This window comes from Nyctibius grandis, chromosome 15 (genome assembly GCF_013368605.1).
Source record: "Nyctibius grandis isolate bNycGra1 chromosome 15, bNycGra1.pri, whole genome shotgun sequence".
Lineage (NCBI taxonomy): Eukaryota > Metazoa > Chordata > Aves > Nyctibiiformes > Nyctibiidae > Nyctibius > Nyctibius grandis.
Genome location: NC_090672.1, coordinates 13135067 through 13155942, shown reverse-complemented (window position 1 = coordinate 13155942; position 20876 = coordinate 13135067).

The following is a 20876-nucleotide window of genomic DNA, read 5'->3' as shown; positions in this document are numbered from 1 at the left end:
CGTCCCACGCTGACTCAGCTGCCGGGGATGCGCCAGCCAGAGGCACCCGCCAGCGCGGCTGCGGGACGGCCGAGCCCCGTCCCTGCCGCTGCCCCCGAGCCGGGCAGCTGGGGCGAACCCCACCTGGCAGGCTGGGGGTCTCCATCCTGTGTTCAGCCTGGTCCCGGTGCTGAGCCTGCACCGGGGAGCAGGCAGACACCGAATGGTCACTGTGGTCACACTGCCAGCGCCCGACCCTCCCCGTCTGCATCCCTGTGCCCATGCCACGCTCATCCTCGCTGTCCCCATAGGCAGGATCAGCCGCTGTCACAGCACGGATGGGCACTGCTGCCCAGGCAGGGAGAGCCAGCGGGCAGGGGGACGCAGACGGGTGCCAGGGTAGGGACTGACCCCACCCGCCCAGGTCCTGCACCCCGCTGGCTCCTCGCCAGCCCACCCTGACAGCCGCGTCCGTGTCGGTTACTAATGGGGGCTGGCGCAGCGCTTGTCAGCCCCAGCACTATTTCATCCAGGGCCCATTACATTCCCCTGTTGCTGCCGCTGCTGCAGAGGTGCAGATCTACGGCTCCCAGCGCTGCCCGTCCATCCCCGGGGCGGCCCGGCTCGGTGGCAGGGGCTGCCGGGGGTGAGGGCACCGCGGGGAGGGGGACGGCAACGGGTTTGGCTGCAAGATGCTCGTTGATGTCATGGGGATCAGCTGCTGCTCAGGAAAAGCCCCGTCCTCAGGCAGCCCTGGGGCCCCTCTGCTCCTCCCGGGGGGGTTACCGGGGCCCTGGCCCCACGGCAGCCCCTTCCCCGGGTCCCTCCTTGCGCTGAGTGCCTGAGGGGTCCTGGGGACCCCCCTCTGCACCCCAGGGGAGCAGGCAGGTGGCACCAGCCTGCAGCCGGGCGCTCCCAGCCTGGGGTGCCCAGGACTGCGGGGAGCCCGTGGCATGGTGCCGGCCCGGGGGGCTCTGACAGGCGTCCCCTGCCCGCGCCCCGCACGTCCCTCCCTGGGGCAGGGGATGCTCCGGCACAGCCCCGCGCGGGGCGGCTTCCCGCACTTGCAGTAAAAGAAATCCTCATAATTAATGGCCCGTGGCCCTCATTTAGCAGATGAGAGAGGAGATTAGTGCGGTGCCCGAGACCGAGCGCGGGGGAAAGCTGGTGTTTACCGCGGCACAGGGGGTGTGAGCAGCCCCCTCCCACCCACGCTGCCCGTCTGCCCAGGCCGAACACTGGCAGGGCTGCGGCACGGCACCGCACCGAGGGGCCCGGGGCCAGGGAGCCCCTGAGAGTGACCCCATCACACCGCTCCCCGAGCCCAGCCCGGGAGGGCAGAGCCAGCAGGACCCAGAGGTCCCCTCCGCAGCGTCCCCTCCTCAGCATCCCCTCCACAGCGTCCCCTGCCCTGCCCGCGGCTCAGCCCCACACCACCAGCCCTTCGCGGCGGCTGCCGCAGCAGCAGGCAGGGGGCGGATATCATCTTTAGCTGATTAAATGTCCCTCATTAACGAGTTTCTTTAATTAATGAAGTTTTTTCGTTTGCTCCACTTGCTCTCTCCCCGCCGCGCTCTGCCTCCTCAGCACAATCCCGGCCATTTCCCTTCAAGTCATTTAGCGCGGGGCCGGTTCCTGCCGACGCCGCACTTTGCCCATCGCGCCCGTCAGCTCGGGGCTGACGACGCCGGTTTGAACATTTGCTCCTTTTTAAGAAAATAACACCCCCGGCGTGCCCGGACGCAGGGGCCGCGGCTGAGCCATCGGCTGAACCCTAACGAGGGGCACCCGCTGGCCCTGGGCACCCTGTGACATGCTGCCGTGCCTCTCGTGCTACGAGCAACTGTCACCCGCTGCCACCCGCCTCTGGCCACGGACAGGCGGCGTGGTGGCCCCGCGGTGGCCCACGAGGCCAGCCGGCGTGCCGTGCCCACGCTCAGCCAGAGCCTCTGCTCACACACATGGTCACAACTTACAGCCTGTCCCCTCCCGGCCCCCACCAACGTGCCCAGTCCCCTCCAAAAGCCCCACGGCCACCCCGGCCCGTGTGACAGCCACAACGTCCCCCCCCTCGACCCAGCCGCTCGCTCACGCTAATGACTGTCAACATGGAACAGAGGCCACGGAGGGGAAGAAAATTACTCTCTGAAAAGGAATTGACTGATCCCGTCATTGCTCAGGGAACCACTGACCTGTGAATATTTCATTACCCGCACGCCGCGCCGCCCATACCGAGCAGCGCCCGGAGAGAACGGGCAGGACCCAAGGGGCAGGAGCGACAGCGGGAGGAGGAGGAGGAGGAGGAGGAGGGAGGCAGGGCAGCCCACTGGCGTGGGAAAAAGACCATTTTTTCAGGCTGCCACACACTGTCCCAGCACCTTCTGCCCCCGGTCCCCTGCGCCAGGACCCTGCAAGGGGGGAGCCGACCCCGGCTGCCCTCAGCCTGCGAGTCCCCGCCGGCAGAGCCCGGGGCACGGCCAGGGCTGGACGCTGCTCCCTCTGCCTGGCGAGGAGGGACGCGGTGGCCACCGACAGGAGCAGGGACGAGACACCAGCCCGGGCGTCCCCGTCACCTCCCGCGCGGGGCAGGGGAGCCGGGTCCGGCCCCAGCGCTGCCTCCGCCAGCCGGAAACTTCGGAGCTGAGGCTGCATGAAATATTCATGAAGTAAATGGTGCAATTTCATCTGCATTCAGCCAACTCCATGGATATTTCAGGGTATTATGAAATGATAATGGTTGTGTAACCGAGGCGAGACGAGGGGTGCTCGGGGGGGGCCCCGGCCGCCCCCAGCCTGCGCACAGCTCGCGCCTCCCCGGCTCCCAGGTACCTGTGCCGCTGCACCGGGGAGGGACGCGGCTGCGTCACCGCCGGAGACGTGACAGGATCAGGCCGGCAGCGAGCAGGAGGACCGCAGCTCTGGGATGCACAGCGCCCGCCTCCTCCCTCCTGAGCAGGGCCTGGCCTCGCCTGTGGCACCGGGGCTCACCCACAGCAGCTCCCAGCATCACCCGTGGCACCGGGGCTCACCCACAGCAGCTCCTGGTGGCACCGGGGCTCACCCACAGCAGCTCCTGGTGGCACTGATGGCACCGGGGCTCACCCACAGCAGCTCCCGGTGGCACTGATGGCACCGGGGCTCACCCACAGCAGCTCCCAGCATCACCCATGGTGCCAGGGCTCACCCGCAGCAGCTCCCGGCATCACCGGTGGCACCGGGGCTCACCCGCAGCAGCTCCCGGCATCACCGGTGGCACCGGGGCTCACCCGCAGCAGCTCCCGGCATCACCGGTGGCACCGGGGCTCACCCGCAGCAGCTCCCGGCATCACCGGTGGCACCGGGGCTCACCCGCAGCAGCTCCCGGCATCACCGGTGGCACCGGGGCTCACCCGCAGCAGCTCCCGGCATCACCGGTGGCACCGGGGCTCACCCGCAGCAGCTCCCGGCATCACCGGTGGCACCGGGGCTCACCCGCAGCAGCTCCCGGCATCACCGGTGGCACCGGGGCTCACCCGCAGCAGCTCCCGGCATCACCGGTGGCACCGGGGCTCATCCACAGCAGCTCCCAGCATCACCCATGGTGCCAGGGCTCACCCACAGCAGCTCCCGCCATCACCCATGGTGCCAGGGCTCACCCGCAGCAGCTCCTGGTGGCACCAGGGCTCACCCACAGCAGCTCCCAGCCCCAAGCAGACGCTGCCGGGGGGCAGCGGCACACCGGAGCAACGCAGCCCCGGCGTACACGGTGCTGGCCGGGATCCCAGCAGCGCTTGGTCCCCGACGGCCACCGAAGGGTTTGGGACAGGCGGGCACGTGAGGCACAAGTTTGGGTGCAGAGCCCGGGGATGGGGATGGGCTGGAGAGGACCCGAGTCCTCGGCAGCGTCCGCCTGAGCCACCTGCTCCTCCCGAGCCCTGCAGACACCGGAGCATCGGATGCGGTTCACCGGGGCGACCAAGCCATGCCGGAGGCTGCCCTGCCTGCTGCTGCCAGCGGGCCGGGGGGCAGCCGCTGACCCTACCCCCGGGCACCAGAGGGGATGGGGCACCTCCGTGTGTCCCAGCCCACTCTGCACCACGCCGGCTCCAGCCGCCATCCCCGCACCCGGAGCCCAGCCCCGCTCCTGCAAAGCCCTCAGCACCCAGGAGCCCACCCGCAGCCCCCCGTCCCTGTCACAGCCGCACGTGGTGCCCGCACGGCCGGCGTGGGCACGCGGGGAACCGCGGATCCGTGCCATGCCTGCCTGCAACCCTCTCTAACAGGCAGGAGCATAATTTTTCCTCTAATTACATATTCAGCACTTCTGAGAAAATGAGATTTTGGTAATTCAATTGGACTGAGAAGCAGGGCTATAATAAAATGAAATTTGTAACAATCGCGCAGTTAAATTAGTTAAATGGAGAGGAAGGAGCTGTGGAAAATTGACCCCTCGATCTCCTAAAGACTAATCAGACACTTGAACCGCGTTGTGCTAACACAGCCCCCGGGGTGTTGCTGCGGCAGAGCCGGGGGAAACCAGAGATGCTGCAAGGGAAAAGCTGGAAAACAGCCGGGACCGCGCGGTGCCGCCGAGTGGACCCCCTGACCCCGGGCCCAGGGTGGGGTGGGGAGGGTCTGGTGCCAGGGCACGATGCTGGTGCCGTGCCCTCCATGGCACAGGCCATCGCTGGGACCTGGCAGGACAGCGCTGGGCCTTGGCCGCTGGGTCCTGGCAATGGCCAGTGCCATGGAGGCCACTGTCCTCACGGGCTCCTGGCCACGTGCCACGTCCTCGCCAGGCACCGGGGCACGAGGGTGCACAGAGGATGGGGGGGGGTCCTCTCAGCCTGTGGGGACCAGCCACGAGTGGGAACAGCCAGCGCAAGGACACCCGGGCAGGGACAGGCACGGCATGGCATGGCACAGCACACCGCGGCACAGCATGGCACAGCACACCACGACGGCAGCCACGCCGGCCGGGAGAGGGGCATCCTGCGAGCTGGAGGGGCTCTGCGGCAGGTACAACGTAATTAGCCCCAGTATTTATCTAGTTGCTCGTCTTTTCTGTTTCTTTCTTGTGAAAGAAAAGCAGAAAAAGACGAGTTTCTCATTTGCAAGTTAATTAGTCTAATTAGCTCTAATTAAGAGCTCCCCACACAATGCAGATCACAAGCGAGCTGCCACTGTCGCCTGCTCCCGCTCTTCTCTCCCCGTTTTTGATTTCATACGAGGGCCCTTTGAAGGCTGTGGCCGGCACTGGGGGGGACACGGGATCCCCCTGGCCGGGGGCTCCTCGGGACAGCCCCGCTGCTGCTGCCGGGGGGACCCCGGCCCGGAGCCAGAGCTGGCCCCATCCCGGGCTCTCTGTGACCCCCGGACCCAAGTACGACCCGCATGTCCCTCCCCTGCCCTCCTCCCTGGGCAGCTCGGGCACCGCCAGCGCAGTGTGTCCCCTGCCACATCCCTGGCCATGTCCGTGGCCAGCCTGGGCGAAAGGATGGGGACAGGAATCTGCCAGGGAACACCGGCCTCACCCGAAAGCCGCAGAAGGGGTGCCTCTGGGGGGTCCCCAGCCCCACAGAGAGACACGGGGGGCCATGGGGACGCAGGGGAGCAGCGCGGTCCCTGGCACAGTGCCGGGCACGGAGCAGAGGGGCAGGCGAGTGGCCAGGGCAGGACGGGGCACCCCGGCACAGCTCTCTGCCACCCAGCTTTGCTGACGTGCCGCCTCGGCACCCCACATCACACCCACAGCACCCTCCGCCTGGGTCCCCCCCTCCAGCGCTCGCCTCACCCTGTGTAAGAGGTTGTTGCTGCCAGGGGTCACATCTTCGCAGTGCTGGGATGCCGTGGCTACTGGCCCCCGGAGCCGGCTGGACCCTCGGGAAGGTGTCAGGGTGGCAAAGTGAGAACCCGAGCCGGGGGACACTGCCTGGGGACAGCGGGAATGGTCGGGGACTTGGGAACCGCACCCGACCCCACTACGGGCAGCGCCCGCAGCCCCGGGGGACGCCTGTCCTGTGGCGGCCACCACAAACCCTGGCACCTGCTGGGACGTGGCCTGTCGCCCCGCCCCGGCCGGACTCTGTGCCCAGGCCAATGCCACCGCCAGTGCTCGGGTTGGGGGGGAGCTGCTCCCCGAGCTGCCAGCTGGGCTGCGGTGCCACCACTGCCACAGCCCTCGGCCCCAGACCCTGCAGCCATCCCGGCCCCGGGGCAGCGCAGGGTAAATCTGGGTTCAAACGCACTTTCCTCCTCCACGCTGGGCCCCGAGCGAGGGCAGCCGTGGGCCGGGGGCGGTGGGAGCCTGCGCCCGCTTTCCTAATTAGCCTTTCTTCTTCGTTAAACCCCTCCACCGACTGCCTGTAATGCTTTAAAGAATGATAGATACTAAATCTAATTTAATCTACTCACTCACCCATCACTACAGCACTAAAATAGGGATATACCTATAAAAAGAGCATCGCCAGGCAGTGTGGGCCCAAATCGCAGCTATTGTGGGAAAGCCAGCTTTGCAAAGCTAAAATTAACGTCAGTGTTTTCAATCTATTAAAAAAAAAAAAAAGGAGGAAAACGTGGTTTTTGCAGCTCTAGAGCCCATCCTCCGCTGCACGAGCGAGGCGGCCGCTGCAGTGCGGGCGCGGGGCCGGGGCCGGGGGCCGGCTCTGCTCCAGCCCAGCGCCGCGCCGGCTCCCGCAGCCGGTAGCTGCTCGGTGGGAATTACAGCGCAGACACTTCTCAAGCAGCGACCGATTCCTCTGTTAACGAAACGCAGCCACCAAAGTCCCCCTCCGCGCCCAGGTCCTCGCTGAGCAGGAGCTGAACGTCACCGCTAGGCCCCGCCAAGGGACGCGGGTGCTTCCCCGGCGCTGGGCTAACCAAAGTTTCACAGACAACTTAATTTCTCGGTCGTTCCTTCAAACACCGGCACAGCCGGGAACGCCGGGGCACGCTGGGGCACTAGGAAAGGCGAGCGGACCTCCGGGAAGCAAACGCAGCCCACGCCAACACGCTGCCTGTGGGACGGCGCGAGCCCTGAGGGGATACGGCTGGTTACGGCGCATGGGCTCCGCAGACCCCCGGCTCTTTGCCCCCCCAGCCAGCCCAGCCCAGCCGGGTGCCCATCCCGGCGTGGGAGGAGCCGGTGGCCACCACGGGCAGCCACGGGCTTGGGCACCATCCCCGTGTACGTGCCCACCTCAGGCCTGGTGAGCTGTCTGCCTCACTGCACACACACGCTCCAGAGAGGGAACTGTAACCCGGGGGGGTCTAAACCGAGCCCCCCACAGACCCCACGCCACAACGCCCTCGGGGAGGGTCGGTTGAACCCCTCGAGGTGAGACACGAGCCGGCTGGCCGGGGGCGAGCTCTGGGCAGGGGCAGCATCGCTCCCCCCGTGCTGGCATGCTGAGGGGTGCACAGCCCGAACCCAGAGCGGATTCGGGGTGAAGCGCTGCTGCAGAGCGAGCCCCACGCCCCGGGCCCCTTCCCCACGTGACAGCAGCCAGGGACGTCCCTCTGCCCGACGCCTTGCCGTGACACGCACCAGGAACACCCCGTCCCCGAGCGCTGGGCACGGAACCGCAGCAAGGGACGAGCTCTGGGAAGAGGACGGAGATTTTGGCCTCCGTCGCGCTCGTTAGCTGGGTGAAAATCCAACTCCAAACCTCTTAATAAAACCCTCCTGGCTGGCTTGTGCGGCCGGAGCTGCTGCCAAGGAGCAGGAGGCTTCTGGGAGAGCGGGGAGGGAGAGACGCTAAACACGACACCCACGTTAAAGCAAACAGGGCGACGGGGGAACCGGGAGCTGCCGGGCGCAGAGTCACACACCAGGGACAAGCTGCTCGTCCCAGGGACCCCAAACTCAGCTTGGGCACAGCCTGGCCGGGCGCTGGCAGCGGGGACAAGGGGATCGTGGGGCACAGGGGGATGCCAGGGGACATGGAGATGCCCAGGGGTCCTGGGGGACAAGTGGATCCTGGCTGGAGAAGGCATCTCCCACCCGCCTGCCCGCTCCGGGCCCTGCGCCTGCCGCTGGCTCAGAGCATCCATGAGCTCCTTCAGGGGGACAGAAAACCTCCCCGGGGACGGGTGGGGACTCGGGGGTGGCTTCTGCTCGGTGTCAGATGCGCCTGGGCAGCTGAGAGGCGGCCACGGGGACCCCGGCACAGCCTGGGGAAGCCGAGACCGAAACCCAGCCCAGCCCCAGCTCCCCCCAGCCGCTGCCTGCAGGAGGGGGCCGTAAATCACGCACCCGCCTTGGCCGGCCTCTGCAGCAGCCCCCGCGTGAGCCCCGGCCCCGTGCACACGCCGTGGTTGCCGCCGCACTTGTATAACCGGCGGCAGCACCGGCTTTGCCAGCCCCATCGCCAGCGTGCCGGACGGAGCGACCCTGGGCCTCGCCATCCCCACTGCCACTGCGGCCACGAGCTACAGCCATCCCGAGGGACCAACATGCTCCCAGAGGGCTCGCCCCCGCGCCGCCTGCCCTCGGCTGCCGGCCGAGCCGTGCAGGCCACGCCGAGCGCCGGGAGGATGCTATGAATTTTTAAACTCCTGAAAGCACAAATGGAGCGGTTTGCCCGGCTGGGAGACGGGATTTCCGACGCAGCAAAGAGGCTTTTGAAGAAAACGCCGCCTCTCCCGAGCTGCGCTTCCCCGGGGACAAGGAGCCCTGAAACCCGGCGCGGGACCCGAGTGCCCCCCGCGGGGCAACGCACCCCGGCCAGGAGTTAAGGACCAAACCGATGGCCCAGGGACCCCCAGGCCTGGGGCTCACACGGACCCGCCACCCCCCGGGTTCCTCTGCAGCACCTTCCCATCGACAGCGAGACAAACCCACGCACGCTCGACCCCACGGCCCGGCTGCAGACACGCACAACGTGATGGCACACGTGCACACACATGTATGTGCACATGCATGTGCATGCACAAGCTCATCACCTTCCCTCCTCCCCGGAGGCTGCTCGGGCCGTGCAGGAGCCTCGTTCCTTTACCCGAGCATCCGCCGTCGCCCCTCGCCCGTGCCAAGGAGCAGCCGCGCCGAGGCAGGGGAAGCGCTGGACCCGCGCCGGCGGCTCTGCCTGCCGCACTGCCCGCGCCCCAGCCCCGCTCCCCAGCCCCCGTGGCACAGAAACCGGAGAAACCCCAAAGGAACCGCGGCTGGGGACTGCGAGCCACCACCGCAACACACCTCGCCGGTGCCGCGGGGCTGGTGCCGGGGGGAAGCGGTTAAGCCCCGACCCTCCGCCGAGAGGGAACCAGCCAGAAACACGTGTGAACCGGAAAGCAAAAAAATCCCCCGAGAGGGTGACTTACCTGTTGGAGGTAGAGGAAGGCTGGAGGACAGGGGAGAGAGTGAGGAAGCATGCCTGAGTTGGAGACAAGGAGGCAGCCCGAGTTAGCCATGGAGCACAGCATGTGTCGACAGGTAGCCGTGAAGCTGCTCGCGGGTCCGTCCTCTTCCGCACACCGCGATCCTCGTCTTCCCGGCTCGCCCCTCGGGCTCTCCCCTCCTCGGCCGTCCCTCCCGACCCCTCGGTGTCAGCTAGGAGGGGTTCATCTGCGGCAGGCCGGCTGCGCCGCGCGCCCGCGCGCCCCTTCACTCCGGTGCCATCAGCCGCTGGCACCGAGCGCTCGGTCTGCAAAGGGTGTGCGTGAGCCAGAGCGGGAGCGGGGAGAGAGAAAGGAAGGGGAGGAGGAAGGGAGAGAGGGCGAGGGAGCGAAATAAAAGGGGTGGGAGCTGGAGGAGGAGGGGGAGTCCCCTGTGCATTCAGACATCAAACAGAGCTCTGTATAAAATGAAGAGAATCCGTAATGACATGAGAACAGCTGATCCCGCACTTAACCCCTCCGCCGCCGCCCGCAGATGGCTTCCCCGCCGCCCCGGCAGCCCCGCCGCAGCCCCGGCCACGCAGGCGGGCAGGATGGGGCCGAGCGGGCAGAACCGGCTCCCTTCCCGGCACCGGCTCCCCAGGGAAGAAGGGCCTTACCGGGAGCTTCGGCGACGCGGTGCGGGTGCCCCGGGAAGCCGCGCCGGGCAGCCGCGGGACTCCCCACGCACACACACGGACACGTGCACACGCACCACGCTCTCGGGAGACACATGCGGGGCGGGCAGGGAGCCACGCGGCAGCCACGCGCCAACCTCCCCCAGGAGGAACAGACCTGCGGCCCCGCAGCCCACCGGCTTCCCACGGCCACAGCCCCGGCACCCCCTGCGCTCCCCAGCCACCGGCAGCTCGGCCCTGCCGAGTGTGAAGGCGTGTGAGCTCCAGGCAGGGCCTTGGTAAGGGCGGCTCGGGGAGCCGGGCACCCCGGGGTGATGGGGACCCCCTGCCCCTAGCACCTCCTGGCAGCAGCAGGCAGGGGCTGGCCCCGGCAGAGCTCCAGAGGCTTCGTGGTGGTTGGGACTGGCACGCGGTGCTGCCGGGAGCCCTGACGCACCGACACCACGCACACCGCTGTGGCAGGAGCCTACGTGCCAGTGCCCGCGAGGGACAGCCAGCGTGGGCACACACGTGTGCTCATTTGGGTCCCTGGTTCCTCCTCCTCCTGTCGCAGCCCCAGCACCCTCAGGTGCCGCACAGCTCGGCGCTGGCGTGGGGGTCCCTGCCCCGGCACCCCGCACCGCACCCAACTTCAGAGCCGCGGCCAGCGACGAAGCAGCCAGGACAGCGTCGTGCTCGGGTGTGGGGGAGATGAAACCTGGGCTCGGTTCAGTTTCCATCTCGGCCAAATGTGATGCACAAAGGCAGGGCTGTGCCAGCAGCTGCTGATGCTCCGCCGGAGCCTCCGGCACACGAACAGCCCTGCTCGGAGGCTGGGATTTTCCACAGCATCCCCAGACACAGCGACATGCTGCAGTGTCCTGGTACACTCGCAGCAGTTCCCGGCTCTGCTGCAGATACCCAACAGCAGCGGCGCGTGGCACGGCCGGGGCCAGCGGGCAAACGGCGCCGGGAAAAGCCAGCGGCCGGGGCCAAGGGGGTGCCAGCCCCCCCGGGCCCTGCTGCTGGGGTGACCACGCTCCAAAGGGACCAGCCGGTGCCAAATCAGGGAGGGGACGCCAGGCTGCGGGGAGGGTCCCTCATCGCCACCGCCCCACGGTACCGGGAACCAAAAGGAGTCTGGCAGCAACAGCCGCGACCAGCAGCATCCCCCGGCCGCCGCTCCCGGCGAGGAGCCCCCGCGTCCCACCACAACCGCTCGCCCTCCAGCTCCCACGGGACCACGAGAGACCCCGACGCAGCGGCCCGTCCTGCACCCCTCGGTGCTCAGACCCCCCGCTCCCCTTCCCCAGGGGCTCCCGTGGCCCCGGTGCCACGCTCTCCCGCACGCTCCCGCGCGTGGGGCAGGACGCGGGGCAGCTTTGCAAGAGCTGGGGGACAAGCGTGTCCTCCCACAGCCCCTCGGGCAGCTGTGGGAGAGGAGGGGTCCCCACCAGGCACCCATGTGCACCCAAGCACCACACAGCACCCTGGCACTGGGTGAGGGACACCCTGGGCAAGGTCACGGGCGTCCCCACAGGCCCCAGGCTGGTGTGGCTCCACCGCAGCTCCCGGGCTGCTCTCAGGCAGAGGTGACAAGGGACGGGCACGGCCCGCTGCTCTGGGCTCGCGGTGCCCAACCAAACCACGTGAGAGCCAGGAGCCGGCTCCAGGATGAGGTAATCTGCCCGTCCTCCCCCGCGCCGGAGCCTGGCTCCGGGCAGGGTGACTCAAAGGCGCTCCTGGCCGGTGGCAGCGCCGCGAGCTCTGGCACTGCCCGGAGCCCTTGGCACTGCCCGGAGCCAGCAGCCCATGTCGCGGGAAGGGCTGGGCTGGCTCCAGCCACGGCCCCGCAGGGGAGCGCCCGGGGTGATGCGCCGGGCAGGTACCCCGGCCCCGCCGGCACAGACCCCCCGCACCGCTGACAGCGGCAGTGACCAGCCACGTTCCCCAGGACAAACACCTCGGCGGAGGGGAACCGGCCACGGCTCTGGGAGCTGAGGAGCATTCGAGGCTCCTCTCCCTCCTCCAGCCATCACCAACATCTGCCTGGCCACGGCAGCGGGGAGCCCCGCGGGACACCGGCACGGCTGGGCTGTGCCAACCTACCGGGTGGCCACCAACAGCTGATTTCCCTCGCCCTGCTGCTCCCAGCCACGACGCCGTCCTGCAGCCACCCACGGTGGCACCAAGGCTGTGCCCGGGCTCAGGGAGCCCCAGCCAGGGCTGCCCGGCCCCGCGGAGCCGCAGCCCCAGAGGAACCCCTCCGAAACTGAAGTCTCCTGGAATGAAAGTTTATTTATCTGTTTAATTAAGACGCGTTCACCAGGCGCACAGACCCCGTTCCATCTGTCTCACTTACAGCCGCGTCCCAGCAAAATTAAACCTAATAAATACCAGAGGAGGGAAAGCAAAGGGCACATGTAAGATATATGATCAAAGGCAGAAGTTGCACAGGGCTGCAGTTCTGAGCACATCTCTCTCCGTGCCCTTCGGGGCTGGGCTGGCGCTGCGCTCCCATGCACAGGATGGGGCTGCCTTTCCTTCAAATCAGCATTATTTTCATTTTTTACTTATTTTAAATGAACCCTTGAGGGCTCCTTGGTTTTGTTTTCTGGAAGAGGGAGAACAACACGGCACCGGGACAGGACCAGAGCCCAGCGAGGCGCCGGAGCCGAGGGGCAGAGCTGAGGGGTGTGTGTCCCCCAAAACCGACAGAGAGGAGGGCTCCGAGCCTGCGGGAGCCTGGCCAGGGCTCTGCCCCGAGCCCACCCGCCCGCGGTGCTGCATGGCACAGCACAGCACGGCACGGCTGCAGCACACCCCACGCATCCAGGTTGCACCCAGCCTGAGCACACGTCCGAGCTGCTGCCCCAAACGCCACGTCCAGCCCCCAGCCCACCCCTGCCCGGGATGCCATGGGCAGTGCCAGCCGCCAGCGCTGCAGCCCGCACCGGGACGCCATCCCGCAGCCTCTCCTGTCACAGGGGTGACACGGTGGGACCCGCCGGGGACGCACCAAGGGGACACGACGCACAACCACGGCTGGGCCGCAAGCGCCCGGTGTTTGACGGGACCCCGTGGCACCCCCGGCACGCTCCCGCAGTGCCAAGCCAGGGCACGAGCCCGCACGCTGCTGAGAGGGGCCACGGGTCAGGCCGAGGCGCAGCCACGAGGAGCGGCGAGGTTGGGGTCAGCCTGCAAGCGCAGCACCCATGGAGCGGGGCACCCGTCGAGTGCTCTCCTCCCCCTCGCTCCAGAATGCCCCCAAGCCACGGCATTCATTAATTAAAAGCTCATTAGGAGTTAGTCATAGACATAAAGCAATTAGATGAAAGCGCTGGCGGATCTGAGCTGCCGCGGAGCGAGGGGCCAGTCCCCACGTCCCCTCGGCTCGCTGCGGGGTGACCCAGCGCCGGGCACGGACCCGGGCAGCGAGGGGGGACCGACGGAGGTGACGGGTGAGAGCACCTCGTGCCAGCGGGCTCTGCCCCGCTGCAGGGAGGCCCCTGCACCATTGCCGTGCTGCCCCTCTGCCCCAGCTCCCCCCAGCCCCTCTGCGCCAGGGCAGCATTGGGATTTACTGGGATGGGGATGCCCATCCCAGAGCACGACGGGCACCAAGGAGCCCAGGAGGAGCTGGGGGCCGTGGGGGATGTGTCAGGGGCCGCAGGGGCTGTGCAGGCTCCCAGGCAGCGGTGCCCTGACCGTGGGACCTGCCGGCACAGAGCACCCAGCACCGGCACAACCCAAAGCGCTTCCTCCTGCCCCCAGCTTCGCCAGCCCCGGCCGTGCCGCAGCGCCCAGCGATGCAGGAATGATGGAGAATGGAGTGAGGGACGAGCAACTGCAGACCCGGGGACCTGAAACGCCGCATTCCCAGAGCCCCCCGTCCCCGAGACCAGACCTGCTGCCCGACAAGGGGTTCCCAAGAAAACCCACCCCCCGAGCGGGTGCAGCGGGGGGGCGGCAGCAGCCCCTGGGACCCCAGTGCAAGGGGTGGGATGGGACGGCGAGGGGTCAGTGCGTCCCTGAGCAGGGGTGAGGGCAGGGGGTGCACGGCACTGGGACACCCCGGGAGTGGCAGAGAGGTGACGGGGACAGAGGGGGAGCCCAGGCAGGAGGTGCTCTGGGAGCCCCCTCTCAATCCTCATTATAAGGCTTTTTAAATGCACAGACAGGGCATTAGCGCTTCAACAGGCTCCAGGACCCCAGGGCAAACTTTAACAATCATAATATTTGTCGAGCCCTCCTTCCACTCGCCCCACACGCTCTGTATTTCGCCTGCAATCACTGCTAATTTGAAGGCATTTTGCTTTGGCATCTCAGCAGAATTAACGCCCTGGCAGGAGAAGGCCCTGGGAGCCCCGACGGCTCCCGACCAGCAGCTGCACCCACACCTCTCATGACAAAGCACCTTACGCCTAAAAGCCGCTTCCCTGAGGAACACTGAATTCACGCTGTCCCCCTCTGCCCCACGAGCCCCTTTCCCCACACCCCGCTCTGCTCCTCGCTCCGACATCCAGGTTGGAGCAGCTCCCCAGAGCACGCACTCCCCCAAGGACCCCCGCAGCCCCCCTTGGCCAGCCCCGGGGGAGCAGGAGCAGGAGGGAGGGGGTGGAAGGAGCCGGTGCCACTGCCTTTAGCCCTCGTTGGTGGGCTGGGATGCCGCGGGGACCCCCAGGATGAAGCGGCTCAGCCCGGCTCCCGCACCCTTGGGGATGGTGGCCCCCGTCCCCTCGCTGTCCCAGCAGTGCCAGGAGAGGAGCTCGCACCCGCACTCAGCACCCCGGCCCCGGGTGAAGCGCCTGGACAGACCCCACCACATCCCCCCCCTCCCCATCCCTACTCAAAGCCCCTGGGGTGGCCGGAGGGGCTCTCAGCTGGTCCCCTGCCAGCCGAATGAAACCCTCTAAGAGCAAAGGGAGGCTGAGCACAGGAGGGGAGCGGGACCCACTCCCCACGCGGGGGTCTGGGGCCGGGCTGGGTGCTGGGGGCAGCGCGTGGGCTCCCGCTGACGCTCCAGGAGCCCATGTCCTGCCTCAGCGTTTTTCAAGCCACCCTGTCAATAAGGGAACGGGCCGCTGGCACGGTTACCCTGCGAGGTGCCAGCCAGCTCCCGGCACCCCTGGCTGTGGGCTGTCCCGGGGGGCTCAGCATCGCCTGCTCCGCAGGATGCGGCCGGGCTGTGGCCTGAGCCGGGGCAGAGCCAGCAGCACCGCGGCTCGGTGGCCACTAAACCTGCCGTCCCCCGGGGCACCGCGCGGGCAAGGGCCCGTGTGCGCTGAACCTGAGGCGGGAGCCAGGGAATAAATAAGAATAAGGGCAGGCAGAGGAGCGAGAGGGGCGGCAGATCGGTCCCTGGGGCCCGGCTGCTCTGACACCTCCAGCCCCATAATCATATTCAAAGCAGAGCCGGGCTGAGGCATTTCTCCTCCAGCACAGCAATAAAGGAAAGCAACACGCTCAATAATTCAGCACCAGGAGAGGGTGATAAAGCAGAGGAGCCACCGTTGCAGGCAGCCGGGGCGGGGGGCTTCCCGCTCCCTCTTATATCTCGGCGATCAAACCCCCTCCCCTTTGTGCCCTGCGAACACGCCGCTGCCGCCCGGCACGTTCCCCCCGCACCCTCAGCCCAATCTTCGCCCCGTTAGTCCTGGGAAGGAGCCGTCCCTGTCTGCCCAGCGGGCACCGGGCTGGCAGTGGGCCCCCGGCCCGGCCACCCCCTTCCTGTGCACTAGCCATGGCCTGTCCAAGCTGGGTCAGAGCCTGGGGACACCACAAGCTGGGGGGGACACCTCACAGCACAGGCTGCAGGACCCTGGGGGCAAACGCCTGCTGTGGGGGGCAATGCCTGGTTCAGGGCCAGGACCCGGGGCCGGTGCCACACCGGTGAGGGCAGGGACCCCTCGACAGGCTTCCCCAGCGACCGCACAGACAGACAGACAGCCACGTCAGCACACACAGGCAGCTCACAGACACAGCAGCCCTCGGCCCTCCTCACCCGCACTCACGTCACGCCTGCGCGAGGGCTCAGCGCCCAGCGGGTGCCGGGGGCTGCTGGCGGAGGGGAGCGGGCACCATCCTCCTGACCCCCCCACCCCGGCACACGGCGCTGCGGGGGCTGCCCCGTCCCACCTGGCCCAGCGCAGCAGCACCCATCACCCCTCCCCAGACATGCAGGTCTTCACGTGCAGTTTTATGGCGCTCAGAGGGACCCAGAGCACCGGGCCGGGCTGCGCAGCCCAGGGACCCCAGCACCCGCTGCCCGAGCCCCAGTGCAGCCCCTCGCCCCTCTGCCCCAGCGCAAGCGAACGCCTCCGTACCTCTTATCGAGCCCGGCTCCTCCCGCAGTGCTCGCGCCAGACCCTCTACGGAGAGACAAGAAAGAGGAGGAAGAATTAAAACCAACGCTCATCACCGCTGACCCGCTCGCAGTCGGTGCTGTTTGCTCCTGGACTGGCAAAACGCCCGAACACGAGTGTGAGCGTGACCCCCCCGGGCACGCCGGGGGAGAGCCCCCGCCGCTGCCTCTGCCCCCGCACGCAGCGAGCCCCGCGGCGCTGCCGCTGCCCTCCCGGCTCCCGGCGCTTCTTGGAGGATATCGCCGAATTTCAAAGAAAACTTCCTGAAAGCTGCACTTCAACTAATTGGCTTTTGCGACGGTGCCAACCCCAAACGATCATAAATCATGTCAGACCCTCAAAAATAACGAGAACCGCTTAGGGATCACGGGAGGTTTTTAAGAGTGAGCGGGTGTTTCTGTGTGTTACCCGCTGCTCTGGGCACCTGGAGGGGTCGAGTCCCGCGGCCTCCCCCCGCCTGCCCAGGCTGGGGCTGCGGCGATGCCCCTCCGACCCCCCGCCAGCCCTGGGGGCATGAGTGGGTGCAGGACCCCGCGCCCAGGGCTGGCGGGGGACACGACGAGCCCCGTCCCCAGGGCTGGGGACACGATGAGCCCTGTCCCCAGGGCTGGGCGAGCAGATGCTGCTCCAGACCCAGGGCAGGGTCCCCATGAGGGCACGGCCCCTAGATGCCCACGGCGGCTCGGGAGGAGGGGGCCGGTGCCCAGGCACTCCTGTTAGCAAACACGGCTCTTCCCCACGCAGCGGGATAATCAATTATGGTAATTCCTGCCTCGATGAATCAGATTCGTGGAGGAGCACAGCTCATTAGCTGGCGCTGACTTCCATTAGTGCTCTTATGATAAAAACCCTCCAGAAAGCCCTCGCCCAGCCAGACGCGTTTTCCAGGCTCGGGGTCTCCCCTCCCCAGGGCACACTCGTGGGACGCGGGTGCCCGAAAGAAGTTGGTTGGAAACTCCCCGGTCCCCAGCAGCAAGGGGACATCCCGCACGGCCGGCAGAGCCACCCACCCTCCTGCCCTGTGGCACCAGTGCCCAGGGTCACCCGGAGCCCGGCAGGGCCAGAGCCGGAGCAGGGCAGCAGCTTGGGGCCTCAGGAGCTCGCCGGGACTGGCACCAGCCCAGGCAAAGATCCCCGGTGGCCCCGGGCACCGCAGGGACCAGGACGCTCAGCGACAAACCCTGTCCTGCCACCCGTGCCAAGGTAGGAGAGAGAAAGCCCCGGCAGAGCACGGACGGGAGGGGGGCCAGGAGCAGCCCGGGGCCAGCATCACCGGGGGGATCTGGCCCCTGCCCTTCTGGCAGAGCTCCGGGCTGACCCGCTCCGGCTGGAGCCCCAAGCAGCCTCGCAGGGACCCACATCCCGAACAGGCAAAACCCAGCCCAGCTAAACCCAGCCCAGCTAAACCCAGCCCAGCTAAACCCACTGGGGTCCGAAGCAGGGTGTCTGCACGGAGCCCCTTGGAAACGCGACCGGTGCCACCCAGCCCCACGATGCTGCCCCCCCATCAGCCCCATCCTCACTCCGCTTTGCTGGGAAACTTGTCAGTAGTGGTTTTTTTTTTTTTTTCAAAGTACGTTTTGACCCCCCCTTCCCTCCACCAAAAATCCTAAATTAATTTTGCTTTTAATTAAATTCATTAGCAAAGATTATCTGGCTGAGGAAAAATAATATCCCGCCCCTCCCCCAGCAGCCCTCTCTATTTATATCCCCTATATACATAAGCAGCAGCGAATATTTCTTTATGGGCCATTAAAGGTTTAATGTTTAATTTATAACCACGTTCTCTGGCGGGCGGGATGGCCAGGCACAGTGTCAACACTTTTAATTAAATGAGAAGGGTTTTTTTTTTTTTTTACCTCAGATCCAACGCCCCACTCCCCGCAGCTCGGGTCGGTGGGTGGCGGGGGGCTGGGGGCGGCTCGGGGTGTTTCACCACCCCCCAGCCCACCCCACACTGGACTCGGGGGCTCTGGGGCGAGGGGCAGCGTGTCCGGCCGCACGCCCGGCCCGTGCGGGGCTGGGCACCCCCGGGGCCACTCTCGGTGCCCCCCCAGCCCTTGGCAGCGGGGGGGCACGGCCCACCCTGCCTGGCACCCAGAGAGGGGCGGCTCCGAGGAGGCAGGTTGCCATTAATGGAGTATTTTATCTTACAGGAGAGATGAAATCCCTGCACAGGGAAGGACGACGGAGCTGAGTCAGCAGCTGGCTGGGGGGGTGGCAGGTTCAGCCATGAGCGTTTGGCTCCGGCACAGCACTTGGTGCCTCACCCTCCTGCGGCCACGAGCACCCTGTGGCACCGGTGGGTGCCTTCCTCCCTCGTCATCCTCGGCACCGCATGGACGGGTTGGCAGGAGGTGTCCCGGCGTGGCCACTGTGCCCGCAGGGTCCAGACCACGTCCTGGGCACAGCCCCCCAGGCCCGTCCCTCCCCGTGACGCCCGCCTGCACCCTGGCAAAGCCGTGCCCGAGCCGGCGCTCACCCGGACACGGCTCCTGTCCAGCACGGGTCTGTGTTGGCTACCAAGCCAAAGTGGCCACTCGCTGCTCACACGCGAGGAGCAGGCGTGCGAGGGCCGGCCACCGTGAGCCAGGGAACGGAGCGGCGATGGCACTGTGCCGCTCACTAAAAGCATGAGTGTCACTAAATCAATAATTCATTTACTTTAATGAGATAAGTACTTTGAAAACTAATTGCAAACCTGCTCCATTTGCTCCAACCCGTTACAGCCTTTAATGTAAACGGCAGAAACGCTGCTGGAGGAAGGGGAAGGGGTTTGGGGGGGGGGGGATCTAGTGTCCTTCCCCCTTCTTCTAAGAAAAAGAAACATCAGTCGTGAGCAGGGACAGGGGGAACGGCAGCAACCACCAGATCACCACGGGCAGAGTGAGGGGAGCACCTAGACGGGGCCACCGCTGTCCCTCTGCCACCGCGGGGGGGTCTGCCAAGGAACCACCCCCCCAAAGGACCACCACCAGCACCGGGGAGAGTATGGAGGGGCAGAAAACACGCTCGGCACCGCTCTCCCCCCGCACAGCACCCCCCCAGCCGGACCCCAGGCCGGCCACCGCGCGCTGCAGGTGGTCGCTGGAACGGTTCACAGCGCGTGATAAAAACCACATCAAAACCACGGCCGATCGCTGGCACGGCATCCTCCACCGCGCCGGCAGCTGCCAGCTCCCCCGGCCTCAGCACGAGCTGCCCCTGCCCACCAGAGCCCCGGCTGCATGGGCAGTGGCACAGCCCCCCGGGCCCCGCCGCGGCACAGCCGGGGAGCAGGGGTGGGCAGGGGCGGGCAGGGGCGGGCAGGGGTGGGCAGGGGTGCCCTGCCAGGCCCCGGCACTGTTCCTGAAAAGGATCGAGCAGCAGCACCGGCGCGTTCCTGAACGGCAGCCGGCGCGGGAGCTGCACGCCAAGGGCTCTCTTCTCGCTTGCTGGAGCAAATGGCAGGTCATAAAAAGGAACCGTGACAGAAAAGAAAATGTTCCAGAGTCCACAAGGACCCGTCCAGGGTAAATCCATCTGCTCAGCAATTTAGCTAGAAAATCCTTTCCAACCATCCGTGCTGCAGGTCCCTCACCCCCAACGCGCGGCGCTGGGCAGAGCCCTCCCTGCCCCGGCAGCTCACGGCGCGGCCCCAGCGCTCGGGGACCCCATGGCACCCCCGGGGGGGCGCCACACTGCCCCTTGCAGCCAAGCCCACGCTCCGGGACCCTCTTGCTGGCACTGCCGCAGCCGGTGGCGAGGGGGGACCCGAACCATGTGCCCGTGCGCAGGAGGGACAGCGTCCAGGCACGCAGCTGGCTCACTCGGGAGGGAGAACGCGCCGTCCCTCCCCGGGTCCCCAATCCCTGGCACCAGTTTCGGGATGCAGGAGGGCTCCCGGGGAGCCCAAACCCCGCTCAGTCCCCCGTGCCCCGGCCCAGCCCCGCAGCAGCCAGCCCCGGGAGCCACGGCGGAGGGGACAGGACGATCCTGGCTGGCAGAGGGCTTGGACCTGCTCGGCCCCTCGCCGCCGCTGCGGCACGAGATCTCCCTGCGCATCCCTCCTCGGGCGCTCCCACCTCATGGAAAATCAATGCCAAGCATCTCAATTAATCACACCGGGGGCAAATTGATTAGGAGCCTAAATAAGGTCAACATGGTTGTCTGCTTATAGGGTAGGACCCCTTAATCATCATTTTACCTGCGCTAGGCTGCGGAACCTGCCATCTCGCCGTCTCTGGGAGCACGGAGGGATTTCTCCCTTCCCTCCCGCAGCTCCAGGGCCAGAGCAGGAGCCGTGGCTCTGCCACCAAGGAGCTGAATTCCAGCGTGCAGCAGCCACCCGGCCCCACGCAGTCGGGACCCCCCGAGCCCAGCTGCCTCCTCTGATTCAGGGGAAGACAAAAGCAATTAAGCGACACTGCTGCCGCGGCTCGGGAGCCTGGCTCTGTCCTCTCCGGGGGCACCGCGGGCTGGGGTCGGGACCCCCCCGGCCGGGACAAGCACCCCGGGAGCTCCCTGGGGCAGCGTGGGGGGCACAGTGGTCTCCTGGGCATCCCCAGCGCCCGCAGCCCGGGGG